This window comes from Carcharhinus amblyrhynchos, chromosome 12 (assembly GCF_965287045.1).
Source record: "Carcharhinus amblyrhynchos chromosome 12, sCarAmb.v2.hapA, whole genome shotgun sequence".
NCBI lineage: Eukaryota > Metazoa > Chordata > Chondrichthyes > Carcharhiniformes > Carcharhinidae > Carcharhinus > Carcharhinus amblyrhynchos.
The window spans coordinates 74,957,406-74,976,279 of record NC_137335.1 but is presented as its reverse complement, the minus strand read 5'-3'; positions in this window follow the sequence as shown (position 1 = coordinate 74,976,279).

The window sequence follows — 18,874 nt, the reverse complement described above, 5'->3', positions numbered from 1 at the left end:
CTTTGTTAGAGGGAGGTCTTGCCTTACGAATCTGGTGGAATTCTTTGAGGAGGTGACAAAAACGGTTGACGATGGGAGAGCCGTTGATGTCATCTATATGGATTTCAGTAAGGCGTTTGACAAAGTCCCTCATGGTAGGCTGGTAGAAAAGGTTAAGGCGCATGGGATACGAGGTCAGGTAGCTAGATGGATTGAGAACTGGCTGGGTAATAGGAGACAGAGGGTAGTAGTGGAGGGGACTTTGTCCGGCTGGAGGCCAGTGACCAGTGGTGTGCTGCAGGGCTCAGTACTGGGACCTCTCCTCTTTGTAGTCTACATAAATGACTTGGAAGAGAGCGTAGGTGGTGTGATCAGCAAGTTTGCTGATGACACCAAGATGGCAGGGTTGGCGGGTACCGAAGTGGATTGTGAGGTGATACAACAGGATATAGATAGGTTGGTGCATTGGGCAGATGGGTGGCAGATGGAATTTAATCCTGACAAATGCGAGGTGATGCATTTTGGAAGGAATAATGTAGAGAGGAGCTATGTGATTAAAGGTAGACAAATTAGGAGTATTGAAACACAGAGGGACCTGGGAGTGCAGGTTCACAAATCCATGAAGGTTGCGACACAAGTGGAGAATGTTGTCAGGAAGGCTTATGGAATGCTAGCCTTTATAGGAAGGGGGATAGAGTTTAAAAGCTGCCGTCTAATGCTTCAGTTGTATAGAACGTTGGTTAGACCGCATTTGGTGTACTGCGTCCAGTTCTGGTCACCTTACTACCGGAAGGACGTGGAGGCTCTGGAAAGGGTGCAGAGGAGGTTTACCAGGATGTTGCCTGACATGGAGGGGCTGGGGTACCAGGAAAGGTTGGAGAAACTGGGACTGTTCTCCTTGGAAAGACGGAGATTGAGGGGTGACATGATAGAGGTATATAAGATACTGAAGGGAATTGACAGAGTCAATAGTGAGAGACTGCTCCCTAGATTGGTTACAAATACAAGAGGACATGATTTAAGGGTGAGGGGGGAGAGATATAATTTGGATATGAGAGGAAGGTTCTTTACGCAGAGAGTTGTGGGGGTATGGAACGCGCTACCGAGTAGGGTGGTGGAGGCGGGAACGTTGGACTCGTTTAAGGTTCAGTTAGATAGGCACATGAGTGAAACGAGGATGGAGGGTTATGGTAGGGGTTATTAAATAAGGGTTAGAACCTCGGGAGACACCGGAAAGGCAGGCTTGTGATTAACGTTTTTGTCTTTTATTCCGCAGGTGGAGGTCCACCTCGTTGTCAAACGAGGGGCATGCACACGGTGGGTCGTGCGTGGGCTACTCTTGGAGGTTCCAGGAGTGGCCTAGTACTTCGTGTCGGTGTGTGTGCTTGATCCTGGACCGGTAGAAGGGCGCCGCAACAGCTCGGTGACTAGCACTGCTGGCTGTGCAGATGCATGGATTTGGGCCTGTGTCTGTGGGAGTTTGTGCATTCTCCCTGTGGATGCGTGGGTTTCCTCCGGGCGCTCCGGTTTCCTCCCACACCCCAAAGATGTGCTCTTAGGCTGATTGGTTTACCAAATTGACACTATTCTCCCCTGAATTTGGCTAAGTCAGGGGTTCTATTCGGAGACACGCAGGGTAGAATAGGTGTAGGGTGATGCGGCGGCGCGGGCTTGTTGGGCCGAAGGGCCTGTTTCCTGTGCTGGGTTGTTCTTTGTTCTTTATCTTTAATGGGTGATATATCGTGTGATGCTTATCTTACTAAATTACTCTAACTTAATCTGTCATAGAATAGAATCATACAGTGCAGAAGGAGGCCATACGTGCCGTCGAGTCTGCATGGACCACAATTCCACCCAGGCTTTATCCCCATAACCTCATGCATTTACCCTAGCTAGTCCCCCTGACACTAAGGGGCAATTTAGCATGGCCAATCCACCTAACCCGCACATTTTTGGACTGTGAGAGGAAACTGGAGCACTTGGACGAAACCCACGCAGACACAGGGAGAACATGCAAACTCCACACAGACAGTAACCCAAGCCGGGAATTGAACCCAGGTCTCCGGCAATGTGAGGCAGCAGTGCTAACCACTGTGCCACCGTACCGCCCCATTTGATTTCAATGAAAAAATCAAAAATAGACACCTGGTGTTCACCTATGCGAATGAATTTCCCAAAAAGTATTAACTGGTACCAAAGGCAATGTCTGGTAAGAACCAACCAATAAAAAGAAAAGAAGCGAGGCAGCATTAACTAAATAATGAAAGAAAATGCAGATCCATGAGCTGGGACATAATGAATTGGTACAAGTGGAAGTATTTTGTTACTTGGGAGTATGACTGGACAATCACTGTGGCAAAGTGGGTGAAGCATAATTGTCACAGGGGAAAGAGACGTTAGAAATATCAGGAGATTGAGGGGTGAAAATTGGGTGGGTTGCATTGCGTAAGCACATGCTGGCACAATGGTTAGCTTTGCTGCCTCACAGTTCCAGGGACCCGGGTTCAGTTCCGGTCTCGGGTCACTGTCTGTGCAGAGTTTGTACATCCTTCCTGTGTCTGCGTTTATGTCCTCCGGGTGCTGCAGTTTCCTCCCACAGTCCAAGGTTAGGTGGATTGACTGTGTTAAATTGTCCCTTAGTGCCCCAAGATGCATAGGTTAGGGGAATTAGCAAGATAAATGCGTAGGGTTACTGGAATAGGGGGTGGGCCTGGATAAGATGCTCAGTCGGAGATTCAGTGCGGACCATGACGACTATCATTGATTGGCATACAAACCCATCCAGTTCACCGTTAGGGAAGGAAATCTTACATCCATATCGATGGGCCGAGTGACCTCCTTCTGCATTGTAGGGATTCTAAGATATCATGGGTGGGTGGATTGCTCTGCCAGATACCAGGTAAACAATCAAATTGAAAATTACCCCAAGCTCCTAGGCTCATACGCACGGTGAACAGCCTTGAGATAGATTTGTTTAAAAGGCACATTCTTGAACTGACTATTCTAACCCAGTAGGAGAGACCATAAATATGACATACTTGTCCTGGTTTATGTAACAACTTTGTACATACTGACACTGAATATTTGTATGCCATACATATTCTATATAAAATTCTGTACTGCCTTTGACTTAATGAGGCTCAGTGTGCAATTTGAATAAGTTGTAAGCAAGGCTGGCATTTGGAAGAGTCTTACCTTCAAAAAGATGACACCCAGTTACAATAAAGAACTTACTAACATAATTTTTCTCCAGTAGCACACTGAAAATAAGTCAGTGACTAATCAGAGAGGAAAAAAGAAAAGGATTAAACACAACTTTTGTCAAAAGAAGTGCTTGTTTAAAAAGAAATGCTTTTGGAACATTATATTGTTGCTGAGTTCCTAATTGTGCAAACAGTATGTGACTTTTTTTTAACCATCAGCGTTTCTGCTTTAGAATCATAGAATGGTTACATGGAAAGATGGAAATGCAGGAAATATGAGCAGGAGTAGGAATAGTGGGATCAGCTAGGGCAAATAGTGGGTCAGTGGGATCAGCTAGGGCAAATGCATGGGGTCATGGAGATAGGGTCTAGGTGGGATTGTGGTCAGTTCCAGCTCAATGGGCTGAATGACCTCTATCTGCACTGTAGGATTCTATAATTTGATGATTCTATATTTGGCCCTTTAAGCCTGCTTGACTATTGAACATGATCATAGCTGATCTTCTATCTCACACTCCTTGACAATTTTAGTGTCTAGACATCTATCTATTTCCTTTTAAAATATATTCACTGACCTAGCTTCCACTGTCTTCGATGACAGAGAATTGCACAGGCTCACCAGTCTCTGAATAACGATGTTTCTCCTTATCTCAGTCCTCAATGGTGTATTCTGTATTGGCGGCATGGTGGCACAGTGGTTAGGGGGTTTCCTCTGGGTGCTCCGGTTTCCTCCCACAGTCCAAAGATGTGCTGGTTAGGTGATTGGCTGTGCTAAATGGCCCCTTAATGTCAGTAGGACTAACTTGTGTAAATGCATACGGTTGTGGGGATCGGGACTGGGTGAGATTGTGGTCGGCGCAGGCTCAATGGGCTGAATGGCCTCCTTCTGCACTGTAGGATTCCATGATCCTATATATCCTGACACTGCGACTCCTTGTTCTAGAATCCATCCTAACCCAGCCAGATGAAACAATATCCATGAATCTGGTTTCTCTAGCCTTGTCAGAACTTCATATATTTCAATTAGATCCTCTTTCATTTTCTAAAACTCTAGTGAATGCAGGCCCAGTTAGTCAAATCTCCCCTCATTGACAAACCTGTGTTGCCAGGATTCAGCCTGGTGAAATGTGGCTGCATTTTCTCTATGATAATATATTCTTTCTTAGGTAAGGAGACTAAAACTGCACACACTGCTCCAGATGTGGTCTCACCAAGGCCCTGAAGAGCTGCAGTAAGATATCCTTTCTCCTTTACTCAAGTTCTCTTGCAATGAAGGTCAACACACCATTTGTCTTCTTGCTTGCTTGCCTGCTTCTCTACTTGCTGCACCTACCTTCCGTGACTGGCGTACAAGGACCACCCAGGTCCCTTTCTATGGCAACATTTCCCAATCTTTCAACATTTAAATAACACTCTGTCATTTTGTTTTTCCTATTGAACACATTCACATTCCTGTTCACATCATTGTGCATCTGCCATGCATTTGCCCACTCCCTCAACTTGTCAAAATCATCTTGAAACCTCTTAACATCTTCCCGAGCACCCGTCTTCCCACCAAGTCTTGTGTTGTCAGAAAACTTGGAGGTATTGCTCTCTGATCCAAATCATTGATGTATATTGTGAATAGCTGGGGCCTTGAGTGACTCTACTAGACACTGCTCGTCACTTCAAAAATGGCACACTATTTCCAACTCTCTTTTTCCTGTTTGTTACCTAAATTCCCAACTCTCATATTACTCCTGATCCCACATGCTTTAATTTTGCACACTAACCCCTTATGTGGGATCTAATCAAAAACTTTCAAGAATTCCAAATACACCACATCCACTGGTTCCCCCTCATCTACTCTGCTAGTTACATGCTCAAACACGCCAGCAGGTTTGTTAAACATGGTTTCCCTGTCATAAATCTATGTTGGCTTTGTCTAACCCTGATGATATTCGCCAACTGATCTGTTATCACATCCAAAGATGTGTAGATTAGGTGGATTATCCTTGGTCAAGGGGATAAGGTAAAGGGGAGGGCCTGGGAAGGATGTTCTAAGAGTTGGTGCAGACTCAATGTGCCAAATGGCCTCTTTCTGCACTGCAGGGATTCTATGAATCCATCATAAACTCTAATGTTTTCCCTACTATTGATGTTGGGCTAACTGATTTGTAATTCCCTGTCTTCTTCCTCTCTTTTTTATTTAATGGGACTACTTTTGCCACCTTCCAATCTGGCAGGGCTGTCCCAGAATGGAAGATAGCGACCAATGCACCCACTATTTCTATGGCCACCTCCTTTAGCACCCGGCAAAAAGGAGGCCATTCAGCCCATTGTATCTGTGCTGGCTCTCTGAAGGAGCAAATTGCTTAGTGCCACTCACCCACCTTCTCCCCATAGACCTGAAGATGCTTCCATTTCTGAATTTTCATTGATTTCACTTTTGGCTTGACTTAGAACATAAGCAATTTCATGTCAACATAAACCTTCGTGCAATGGAGAGCATTTTAATCGAGAAAAGTTTGCATTTGTGCACCACCTTTGATGTCTTCAGGATGTCTTAAAGCATTGTGCAGGCAATTTTGTGGTGTACTCACCATTGCAATGTTGGAACCACATCAGCCAATTGGCGTCCATCAGGGTCTCACAAACAGCAATTAAAGTTTAAAGATTATTAATGTCACAAGTACGCTTGCATTAACACTGCAATGGAGTTACTGTGAAAATCCCCGAGTCGCCACACTCTATTCGGGTACACTGAGGGAGAATTTAGCATGGCCCAATGCACCTAACCAGCACGTCTTTTGGACTGTGGAAGGAAACTGGAGCACCCGGAGGAAACCCACACAGACATGGGGAGAACGTGCAAATTCCGCACAGACAGTGACCCAAGCTGGGAATTGAACCTGGGTCTCTGGCACTGTATGGCAGCAGTGCCAACCATTGTGCCACTGTGCAAGTAAACAACCAGTTTATTTGTTTCAGTGATGTTGTTTAAGGGATAAATATAAGCTAAGGCACTGGGAGAACGCCCCTGCTCTTTTTCAAAACATGTCGTAGTCAACTTTCACGTCCAGCCAAGGGAACAGATGGTTGCGAATTAATGTTTCAGCCTAAGAATGGCAGCTCAGGCACAGTGCTACTTTCATTCTCCACCTATCAGCTGTGATTAGATATTCAAATCTCTGAAATGGGACTTGGGCTACCTAGTTACATTGCTGTGTTTCCATCTGCAAAAAAGAGGTTCAAAACTTTACAATAGAAATATTTCCAGTGGACTTAGGCTATTTAGACTTGCTAATGTGATTACAGTATTGGCTCTTCTGGGTGGGATGGTGATGCAGTGGTTAGTATTGCTGCCGCACAGCTCCAGGGATCCGGGTGTGATTCCAGCCATGGATGTCTGTCAGTGTGGGGTTTTTGCATGTTCCCCCAGTGTCTGTGTGGGTCTTCTCCCATGCTCCAAAGGCATGCAGGTTGGCTGGATTGGCCATGCTAAGTTGCTCGTTGGCATGCAAGTGTGTGCTTTGTGATGGAACATGTTCCGATAGCTTCTGCAGCCAAACCAGTGCCAAATATTGCACTTCTTTTTAAAAAAAATTCATTTGTGGGATATGGGTGAGATTGGCAGGCCAGCATTTATTGCCCATCCCTAGATGCCCGAGGGCAGTTGAGAGTCAACCGCATTTCTGTGGGTCTGGAGTCACAGACCAGGTAAGGGCAGCAGATTTCTTTCCCTAAAGGGCATTAATGAACCAGATGGGTTTTTCCAACAATCGACAATGGTTTCATGGTCATCATTAGATTATTAATTCCAGATACCTTTTGTTGGGCTCACGAACTCAGCTCCCCAGAACATTAACTGAGTTGCTGGATGAATAGTCTAGTGATAATGCCACTAGGTCATCGCCTCCCCTTGAACTTCACTGGCAAGGCTAATGAGGCTGGGGGGGCGGGGGGCATTTGGTTCTCATGCTTGGGCAACTGAGAACCTCTGTATATTCCATCCGGGCATGCGCCATTGGCAAGCACCCGGTGTCTCCTGAGAGACAGGGAGGCCAATAACAATATGTCTAGCGATAAGCTTTAACTAAAATCTGTAGTCACTTGGTACAAATACATCTGATATATGAGATTTTTGATGCAATCTTTCAAAATGAGAAATTAAATGTTATAATGTTTACTTAAGGGTGCACTTTTCATCAGTAAAGCATGACAGCACCCATTTCCACGAAGGGGAACTGTTTGAATTAATTTTCTGAATCCATTTTCTGTAAATTAGTGATAAATCTGCTGTGACTTGTACTTCTTTTAATACATATTGGAAATGTTGTACCAGCAATTCTATGTAACCAATGGAAACACGATTTGACTTGGTAACAGAACTGCAGGAATAGCTTTCCTTTCCTGAAATGAAATAGGGTCAGGCACAAGTGAAGTAAGTTATACAGCCTCATAATAACCTCGCATTCAAGATTTGTGATACAATAAAAATGAGAAAAATGTCAGCCTGAAGTGAAAGCTAATGTTATAAATAGAAAATAAAACTTTTGTGAAGAGCCCCCATAAGTTCTCAGAAGTATTGCCCATCACGTTTCTTATTTCTCTCCCATGCTATTGATGGTGAGGTCAAGAAGAGAAGAGGATAGCCAGAAGGAGATTTGTGAAGATGAAGGATGTGTCAACAGCCAGGAAACTCAAGCTTGTAACAATGAGAAAAAAACTCATAAGATGCTACATTCTACCCGCTTTCCTGCACGCCTCAGAAACCGGGACAATAAATAAAAGATCTGTGAAAGAAAATTGAAGTTTTTGAAATGAGGATGCTAAGGCGTATTGTAAGGATCCCAATTACTACTGGACAGGTAGGTCCTAGAATGGAATCCTGGCTCAAGAGACTGTAACTTTTACTTTTTTAGATAACGTGGAGGAAGAGTCACAGGATTACCAGTCAACTTTTAAAAACAAGAAAAAAAGCATTTATCAAACACAAAAGGTTTAACCATGATACAATACTTCTTCACTCCCACTCATCGCACTCCCATTCACAAATGTACACTGATTAAAGGATAATACAAGTTTCACTCAAAGGGTGGTGAATCTCTGGAATTCTCTGCCCGTTAAAGTGGTGGAGGCTGCCTCGCTAAATATTTTTAAGACGCGGTTGATGGGTTTTTGATAAGCGCGGGGATTAAGGGTTATGGGGAGAGGGTGGGAATGTGGAACTGAGACACGACAGATCAGCCATGATCTTATTGAATGGCGGGGCAGGCTCGAAGGGCTAGTTGGCCTACTCCTGCTCCTATTTCTTATGTTCTTATGTTCTTATAATGTTCTCAATAAACACACAGTCCCTGTAACCCACCAGGCTAACTGGGGTCAGTCAGATTCAACTCTGAAACCCAGTCGCATTTGTCACTCAGTTGATCATCTGTGGATTTCCCCTCAGTTCCCCCAAATAATTGCCACACAAATGTTTCTCAACTCCCCTCTCAAAAAGATATGTGCTAAAATCTTCTTACAAACAATGTTTTCCCTCGCCTGTTTTAGCAAGGATCTACTTCTAGGTCTTCCAATTCTCCTTTCCTTATTCCTTTGTCTTGAATTGCCACATATGTCCAAACCGGCACACAAAAACTCAGCTGCTCAGTCCCCAACAGAATACTATTATTTCAGAGACTGGAAATAAGGACACCAAACGTTATGAGTGCTTCAGATCTATCTCTAGTTTCTTGCCAGATAACTACACCAATTTTTTCACTTTTCAGATCTGTCTTTAACTTCAATGCTCAGTACCTGTTGCAGTTCCTGTTTTCGTTTTAATCCCAGTCTGACTGGAAACATTTCTTTTTGTTCTCTAGTTTCCAGAACAAGGTGCTCTTTAGTTTCTACTGTTCTTCTGGGGAAGTTTGCTTTTTGCAGCTGTCTTGTTCTGCTTCTGTTTCTGGCAGGGCTAAGAAAGCTGTTCTCCCTCGAGCTTCCTAGCTTCATCTGCCCTGGATCCAGTTAAACACTAAAATTTAAAAGGGCTCCTCCCTAAAAGTGGCTCCTGGTTGCTAAGCAACATCTCATTCTTTCCCCAAGCTCGCATTTACTTTTCCCTTTGCAAACTCTCTAAGCACAATGCAAACACAGTTTGAACTAAAACCGAACCCCCCCACCACCCCCCCCCCCACCTCTATACGTGCAAACAAAGCACAAGGAACAAAGAAAAGTACAGCACGGGAACAGGCTCTTTGGCCCTCCAAGCCTGTACTGATCATGATGTCCTAACTAAAAAAATTCTGTCTGCCCTTACTTGGTTCGTATTCCTCTATTTACTCCCTACTCATGTACCCATCCAGATGCCCCTTTAAAGTTGCTAATGTGCCTGCTTCCACCACATTCTCTGGCAGCACAGTCCAGGCACCCTGCATGAAAAACTTCCTCCACACATCTCCCTCGAATTTTCCCCCTCTCACCTTGAACCTGTGCCCCCCTGTAATTGACATTTCCACTCCTGGAAAAAGCCTCTGACTATCCACCCTGTCTATGCCTCTCACAATTTTGTAGACCTCTGTCAGGTCTCCCCTCAGCCTCCATCTTTCCAGTGAAAACAATCCCAGTTTATTCAACCTCTCCTCATAGCCAACACCTTTGAGACCAGGCAACATCCTGGTGAACATTCTTTGCACTCTCTCCAAAGCTTTCTTGTCCTTCTGGTAGTGTGGCGACCAGCACTGCACGCAATACTCCAAATGTGGCCTAACCAAGGTTTTGTATAGCTGCAACACCCTCGTCTTACACAAATCGAACCAGAGTTGCATTCTTTTGTATGCAATAAAACTAAATTAAACGCACTTAAATTTATACTTTGCTTCTAATATCCAGAAGTACAAACATAAATTACTTACAACTGTCTCTGCTTCCTGCCAATACGCTTAAAATTCCATACGCGGCCCTTAAGACAAATTAAGCAGTGCTCGCTCTTTCAAGAAACAAGAACCAGAAGGTGACATCCAGAAAAAAAATGTCAGTATGTTGACCATTTGACTGGATTTGAAAAGCAACAGATATCTTTCTTGGATGCCAAAGTGGAGGACAGCAGAAAGAGTCATCGACTTAGGCGTCATAGAGCAGTTGCAAATGGATGCGTGAAGATGGCGCAATATAGATGAGCATGACATACCATGACAGCAGATCTCTGGGTAGGAGTAGTTACAACCAGGGCAGAACAGTACTCTCTCCCCTAATTTCTGGGGTCTACAGATGACATACATAGGAAATATGTCACAGAAACCAGCCTTTCGGTCCAACCTGTTCATGCAGGTGGTTATGATCCACTGGAGCCTCCTCCCATCTTTTCTCGTCTAGATCTATCATCGTAACCATCTAATTCCTTCTCTTGCATGGTGGCACAGTGGCTAGCACTGCTGCCTCACAGCGCCAGGAATCCAGGTTCGATTCTCAGCTTAGGTCACTGGCTGTGTGAAGTCTACACATTCTCCCCATGTCTGTGTGGGTTTCCTCCGGGTGCTCTGGTTTCCTCCCACAGTCCGAAAGACGTGCTGGTTAGGTGCATTGGCCATGTTAAATTCTCCCTCAGTGTACCCGAACAGGGGCTGGCATGTGGCGACTAGGGAATTTTCACAGTAACTTCATTGCAGTGTTAATGTAAGCCTACTTGTGACACTAATAAACAAACTTTAAACTTAAAACTCCCACACGCTTCCAAGAACAGCATTTATTTTGTAAATTGTGAATTAATTGCATCCAGCAGGACTAAGGAGGTGGAATAAGATGTGGCGGGATGCAATCGTAAATCTAACCCGGTGCCGGCTTTCTCCATACTCTTCCACCTTGAGAGCAAAATCTCTTCCTTCGGGATACCAAGGCTTCCAGTGATAACCTCATTCCAAAGGGGTATGGGGTTGTGAGGGGAGAGGATTGTAGAGGATTCACAAGTTAACAATTATTAGAATCTCAATTTATACTAACATACTTACATGGCATTTTCCACAATCAAGTGTAAATTGTTTCTCAATAAATCTGTCGCATAGCCACTGCAAATCTCTCAGCATGAATGCCATTGCATACCAATGACATTGTCTTGACACTGAAGGCCAATATGTTCTGGCAGCAGCTGTCGACAGCAAAACCGACTGACTCAAGGCTAAACAAATCCACTCCATAAAATGTTACAATACATCTCTTGCTGTGATTACCAAGCAGATAATCTAATCTCAGGATGGTTATAAACCACTTTTCTCACATGGTTTATGACATCATCCACAATAAAACCTGCTGCACCTTGTATTATTCTTGACTTAATGTACTTGTAAGTTGCATTTCCTATCATTCTGCCTGCGTAATTAACTACAAACACTTTAGTATTTTAATGTAAGAAAAACATCTGCCGGGGAAGAAAATATCACTGCTGCTCCAGCTTCTGTGGAAATCTTTGGGGACAAAAAGATCTTAAATATTCATTGGCAACGCTCATTGACAGTTTCTTAGTATTATCTCCAAAGGATTTTAATCTATATTCAGCATTATGTCACTGCAGATGATGGTTCAGTTCTGGACTTGTATTTTCCAAAGAAATATCCTGAGAAGAATCAAGCTTAGAATCATAGAAACCCTACAGTGCAGAAAGAGGCCACTTGGCCCATCGAGTCTGCACTGACCACAATCCAACTCAGGCCCTACCCCCAGATCCCTACATATTTACCCACTAATCCCTCTAACCAAGCATCTCAGGACATTAAGGGGCAATTTTAGCATGGCCAATCAACCTAACTCGACAGATAATCCCACCAAAATTATTGAATGTTGATGGTGGCTTTTGAATCAATGCACTTCCCAATAATTATAGAATCGCTATAGTGCAGAAGGAGGCCATTCAGCCCATTGAGTCTGCAACGACCACAATCCCATCCAGGCCCTATTCTCATAACCCCACATATTTACCCTGCTAATCCCCTAGCACTAAGGAGCCATTTATTACAGCCAATTAACCTAACCTGCACATCTTTGGACTGTAGGAAGAAGTCGGAGCACCTGGAGGAAACACACACAAAAACAGGGAGAATGTGCAAACTCCATGCAGACAGTGACCCGAGGCCAGAATTGAACCCGGGTCCCTGTCGCTGTGAGGCAGCAGTGCTAACTACTGTGCCACTGTATAATAATGTTTCTCTTTCAATTGTTTTTTTAAGTTTCATTCGAAAATTAAGCTGTATATTTCACCCAATGTTACGCCTTGACTCCCTCCACCTGGACAACATGCGCTCCACGCCAATGGTAGAATTTTTCAACCCCTAGACTGGTTCAGAGCCCAACATTATAACTTTGTCTTCACAGGAATGTAGCAATGGGAGGAGGTGTTCGACCTGGTCCACCATTCAGTTGGATCATGGCAGATCTGTATCTTAACCCACTCCCTGAGCCTGCCTTGGTTCTGTACCACTTAATATTCCCACATAACGAAAACCTCACTTTTGGAAGTTTACAACTGACCTTATTCTTAAAGAGAAAGGAAAAGCCTACAAATGTTGAAAAGCAAAAATTGTTAGAGAAGGGAAAAATCTGTGAAAGCAAACGACGGGTCAATATTCCATTGAAGTATTGATCCAGGATGTTCTGTTCATGCCCACTAACTATTGGACAATGCTATTATGGTTAACATAGTAAGTCCTTAGGAAATTAGCATTGAGGAAAGATTTATGGATGCTGGAGTTTATGAAGTAGCTTATGATAACAGTAGGAACTTCACATATAAGAAAAAATATGACCATGAATTAACACAAGGCAGCAACCTCTAATTATAAGACAATTAGAATCAATGAATCATTACAGTGCAGAGGAGACTATTTGGTCTATCGAGTCAGCACCAACCACAATCCCACACGCCTTACTTCCAAAGCCCCACTCATTTACCCTGCTAACCCCCAGACACTTAATAAGGGTCAATTTAGCATGGTCAATCCACCTAACCTGCACATCTTTGGAGAGTGGGAGGAAACTGAAGCAAGCCCACGCAGACATGGGTAGAACATGCAAACTCCACACAGACAGTGACCCAAAGCCAGAATGGAACCCAGGTCCCTAAAGCTATGAGGCAGCAGTGCTAACCACCGTGCCACCATGCCGCCTAGCTAGTTGCTGTTCTGATACATTTACGTATAAAGGTGAAGACTATATCAGCATATTGAAATGTGATTGAGGATCGTACAACCTCAAAGTGGTTACACTGGTGCAACTCTACCTGCAATTGCATTCCATCTGCAGAATTTATAATTGGCCACAGGTCAAATAAAAATTTAGAAATAGCTTGCCAAAGCCATCTCATTCTTCTTGAAACAATTAGTTCTGGGCCCTTCAGACAGAAACAAACATAGTGGCACAGTGGTTAGCAGTGCTGCTGCACAGCACCAAGGATCCGGGTTAGAATCCAGCTTGGGTCACTATCTATGCAGGGTCTGCACGTTCTCCCCATGTCTGCATGGGTTTCCTCTGGGTGCTCCGGTTTTCTCCCGCAGTCTGGAAGATGTGCTGGTTATGTGCATTGGCCAAGCTAAATTCTTCCTCTGTGTAATGGAACAGGCACTGGAATGTGACAACTAGGGGATTTTCACAGTAACTTCATTGCAGAGTTGATGTAACCCTATGTGTGGCACTGATCAACCAACTAAAACTAAACTTATTTCAGAACAGAGTTGTGAGGGGGAGGGGTAAAGATTTTTGTGAGGGGAAAAGCAGGGAAAGATCCCAAACTCACTCACATTCTGATCTTGTATGTGGCTTCAGCCCTGCTGTTTTCATGTTTCATGGTACAGACATGTTGGCCTTCAGGTCAATCTCACTGATATGGCAGCTTCTGACAATCTATAAACTGTCACTAATAAGCCAAATTGTAAATTAGGTAAATAAGGAGAGTTCAATATTGAGTACATTGAAGACAGAGCTAGGAAGGTTCTTGATTGGTAAAGGTTATGGGGAAAAGGCAGGAGAATGGAATTGAGGAACATATCAGCCATGATCAAATGACGTAGCAGACTCGATGAGCCAAATAGCCTAATTCTGCCCCTGTATCCTATTCTATGCTCTATTTATGGTATCAAGCCATACTGTGATTTTTCGCCAGAATTGTGGCTTAGAAGCTGCATGAGGAAGTAATGTTCCAAAAATAGGCTGGGCACGCCCAACAACCAAATTAAGTGATTCATCCACTTGGCAGAAGCCAGTGACCAATTTAATCATTTATCGTTTTAGTATCTTAAATGAATAGTATGTGCAATTCACACAAGAAATCATTCTTTATGCGACCTAAAGAGTGAGTGATGATAGACTAATTGACTATGGAGAACATAATAACAAAACAAGGTTATTGTTATTCATTGAAGAAGATAATTTTCAATTTTGGTGGGAGCCAAGTAGAGAGCTATATGATGAATAACTGATCGACCAGTGTCAGTTTTTATACCCCAGCTGCAACTGAAAATTATTCCTTAACTCACAGTTTCCAGTAGAGATAATTGAATAATAATCAATAAAGGGAACTGGGACTGAATTTTTAACATAAAGAACGTAAGAACTGGAAGTGGGAGTAGACCATCTGGCCCTTCGAGCCTGCTCCTCCATTCAATAAGATCACGGCTGATCTTTTTGTGCACTCAGCTCCATTTACCCGTCTGTTCACCACGACCCTTAATTCCCTCGTTGGTCAAAAATCTGTCTCTCTTTGCCTTAAAAACATTCAACGAGGTAGCCCCAACTGCTTCACTGGGAAGGTAATTCCACAGATTCACAACCCTTCGGGTGCAGAAGTTCCTCCTCAACTCCATCCTAATTTTGCTCCCCCTTATTTTGAGACTATGCCCCCCTAGTTCTGGTTTCACCCACCAGTGGAAACAACCTCCCTACTTCTATGCTATCTGGTCCCTTCATAATTTTAATGTGTTCCTCCTCATTCTTCTAAACACCAAAGAGTATAGCCCCAGTCTACTCAGTCTCTCCTCTTAAGCCAATCTTCTGTATTCCAGAATCAACCTAGTGAATCTCCTCTTTGACAAAAACATTTATCCCTTCCCTAGCCCAGAGACACGGAGCAGAGCTGTAGCTCACTGGCTGTTGCCCAGGTAATCATCAGATAGCTCAACACAGCTTGGTTTTCGAATGTGGAGACTCTTTGATCCGTACGCTTCAAAACTCCGAACAAACCATGTATTTATCCCTTAAATAATTGAGGAAGCTTGTTTTCAAACTGATTTTCAAATGAATTCAAAGTCAATCCGCAAACTATCATATGATGAATTGGAATGAGAATATGGAATCATTCACTGTCAAATGAGTGCGGGTGCCAAATGCAATTTAGTGTGTGTGGAGTGATAAATACAGATTTCACAACATTGAAAGCAACAAGCCACTCAAGCAAGTGCACTGATTAATGTCATCATGTTTTTAGCTCACCAAATGCAACCTTTCAAACTGAGCTACAATTTTCTCCAGCCTCCTCTGGGTTAGGAAGGAACACTCAAAAAATAAAACCCAAGTGCCCATACATGCTTTTTATTCTGTGGATGGCGGAATCAGGCTCGGATATGACTAGATAACCCGCTGCCTTCACAAACCTACCCACCTTTTACCGAGGTGCACTGTAGTTGCTTGTCAAGACTTCTTTGATAGACCCACCCAAACTCTGACTCTTTCTACGCTTCCCACTGACTCGACAAAGCATCCAGCATAATTAAGGACCCCATGTACCCTGGACATTTTCTCTTCCATCTTCTTCTGTAGGGAAAAAGATACAAAAGGCCGAGGTCATGTACCAACCAACTCAAGAACAGCTTCTTCCCTGCAACCATCAGAGTTTTGAATGGACCTACCTTGCATTAAGTCAATTTTTCTCTACACCCTTGCTATGATTGTAACGTTACATTCAACACTCTCTCGTTTCCTTCTCTATGAACGGTATGCTTTGTCTGTACAGCATGCATGAAATAATATTTTTCACTGGATACTAATATATGTGACAAAAATAAATCAAATCAAATCAAATCAAACCCACGATCTCCAGCATTTAGAAGCACTTCACTGGCAGGGGTGAAACCATGATCCTGCAGGTGGTTCACCCAAGCCAGGATACAGTCAATGGTCAGGAGAGCCGATAGGGTGTCGCCTGGTGCAATTTTTCAAAGCCATCTCGGCCTTTTGGCTGAGATGCAGTGTATGATCAAGCCCAAAATGGGATGCAATGCCTCATCCTGTCAGCTTGGATCTTGATTGTCCAGCTTATGAGGACCATGAATTCGATTCAATTTGTATTTTAGTTTTATAAAAATAAAAACAAAACTAGAACGACAAGGTCAGCAGGAAGATGGGGACATTGTCACTTCCAAGTTCCCCTCCAAGGGAAAAAGATGCAAAAATCTGAGGTCATGTATCAACCGACTTAACAATAGCTTTTTCCCTGCTGCTGTCAGACTTTTGAATGGACCTACCTTGCATTATGTTGATCTTTCTCTACACCCTAGCTACAACTGTACCACTACATTTTGCACTCTCTCATTTCCTTCTCTACGAACGGTATGTTTTGTCTGTCTAGCCCTCAAGAAACAATACTTTTCACTGTATGTTAATAAATGACAATAATAAATCACATCAAATCAAATCAAAGCCAGAAACCATCTGTTCTGGACATGTATCCCCGTTTCTTCAGCACTGTTGGGTCAAAGTGATAGACGTTCCTACCGCATTGCACATGGACGTACCCTCACCACATGCACTGCATTGGTCCAGGAAGACAGCTTAATCACTTGAGGGTAAAAAGAGATAAGCAATAAACACAGGCTTTGATAATGAAATCCAATTCTGAAAATGAATAGCAAAATTGGAATGACTACTTGGATAAGGCAGTAAGCTTCTGGTTTCCTTGAAGTGTCCAGCAAGTGTCAAGTGTCAAAAGCTTGATGAGGTTGACGCAGGAAGAAAGAAACCAGAAGAAAAATTTATAGTGGAAGCCACAGAAAGCCTTGATTAAAGTTATTTTGGTCTTTATGATTTTTATTCTCACCTTCAAATTGCTCCACGACCTGACTGACCCTTATCTCTGCGACTTTCTCAAACCACATGCCATTGTGTGCATTGTCTGTTTCCAGGACACTGACTTCTCATCAAAAACTTCATTAGTTCTTTTATCTTCCTCTTTCTCCTTCCAACTAAGTATTTAGGAGAGGGGATGGCCTAGTGGTTAATCCAGAAACTTGTCTAATGTTCTGGGGATCCAGATTCGAATCCCACCATGGCAAATGTTCAATTTAAATTCAATTAAAAATATTAAGGATCTATTGATGACCATGAAACCATTGCCGATTGTCAGAAAAACCCATCTGGTTCACTAATGTCCTTTAGGGGAGGAAATCTGCCATTCTTACCTGGTCTGGCCGACATGTAACTCCAGAGCCACAGCAATGTAGTTGACTCTCAACTGCCCTCCAAGGGTAGCCAGGGATGGGGAATAACTGCTGGCCGGCTAGCGGTACCCACATCTCATAAATGCATTAAAAAAAATTCAGTATCCCTTGGAAGTGAGAAAGATACTCAGAGATAACCGCAGTACGATAGATGCATTGAGACCCAACAAGCAAAAGAGAAGGGAGACAGAAATGACTTAAGATGAGGGATAAAACAATTAACTGGACAGTAGATCAAAAGGAAAGCTCAAATAGTTATTCTGAAATCTTGCAGAAAATATGGGTGATGTCAACATTGATGGTGAACTGCAAATCCTTGCCTAATGCATTTACAGCCATCAAATTACAATGTCAAGAGAAGGGTATCATTATCTCAGAACTGCCATTTGGCAAGCTATGGGAACATTGATGCAATTCTGTAATTTGCATTTTAAAAAATTCTAGTCTCTTGGAAGAGGGACCAATGACACAAATTAAGGCTCTAACTCCTTGATTGCTCAGGAATCTCCTGGAACTAAAAGGTGAATCTTGAGAACATTGTTGGTTTTCCTTTCCTCGAAATGCCAGGGAAGTGACCCTGCTGGTGTTTGATGAGGGATTGACAAATCAGCGTGAATGTGTAGCACAAATTCAAAATACTAAAACCGGCCAATGGTAAAATTAATGCTCTAATGCATTAATAAATTTGTCTTGTCTCCCTCATTATATTTTTGGTGCTTTCTCATTTTCATCAGTTAAGCAACCCACTCTCATCCTGAAAATAGATCAGAAACTCTGATCGTTTGCTGAGTGTATTTGTGTATTACACAAACACAGGCAAGAGTCTCCAGCCTCCCAGCCGTGTGTTTCCTGCCAACGGGAGGTGGACCATTGTTTGACAGTGGTGGGGTTCTTTGGTCCTTCTGCTGTCAACGGGAATTCCCACTGGTGTCACACCACGCCGGCAGGAAACTCAGGGGTGGGGGTGCGCTGCTAGAGGGACAAGAGAATCCCGCCAGTGTGAGTGGCCGGAGAATTCCGGCCCACACCCTAACATTATTGCTACAGCACCAATTCTCTGAATGAGTAATTCCGTTGTCCCATTTTCCTACCTGCTATCTGTAGTCCTGCGCATTCCTCCTTTTCAGGTAACAGTTCAATTCCTTTTGGAATACTTTGATTGAACCAGCCTCCATCACACTCTCAGGCAATTAATTCTGGTCCTTAGCCACTTGCTGCATGAAAAAGTATTTTCTCAAGTTGCTTTTGCTTCTT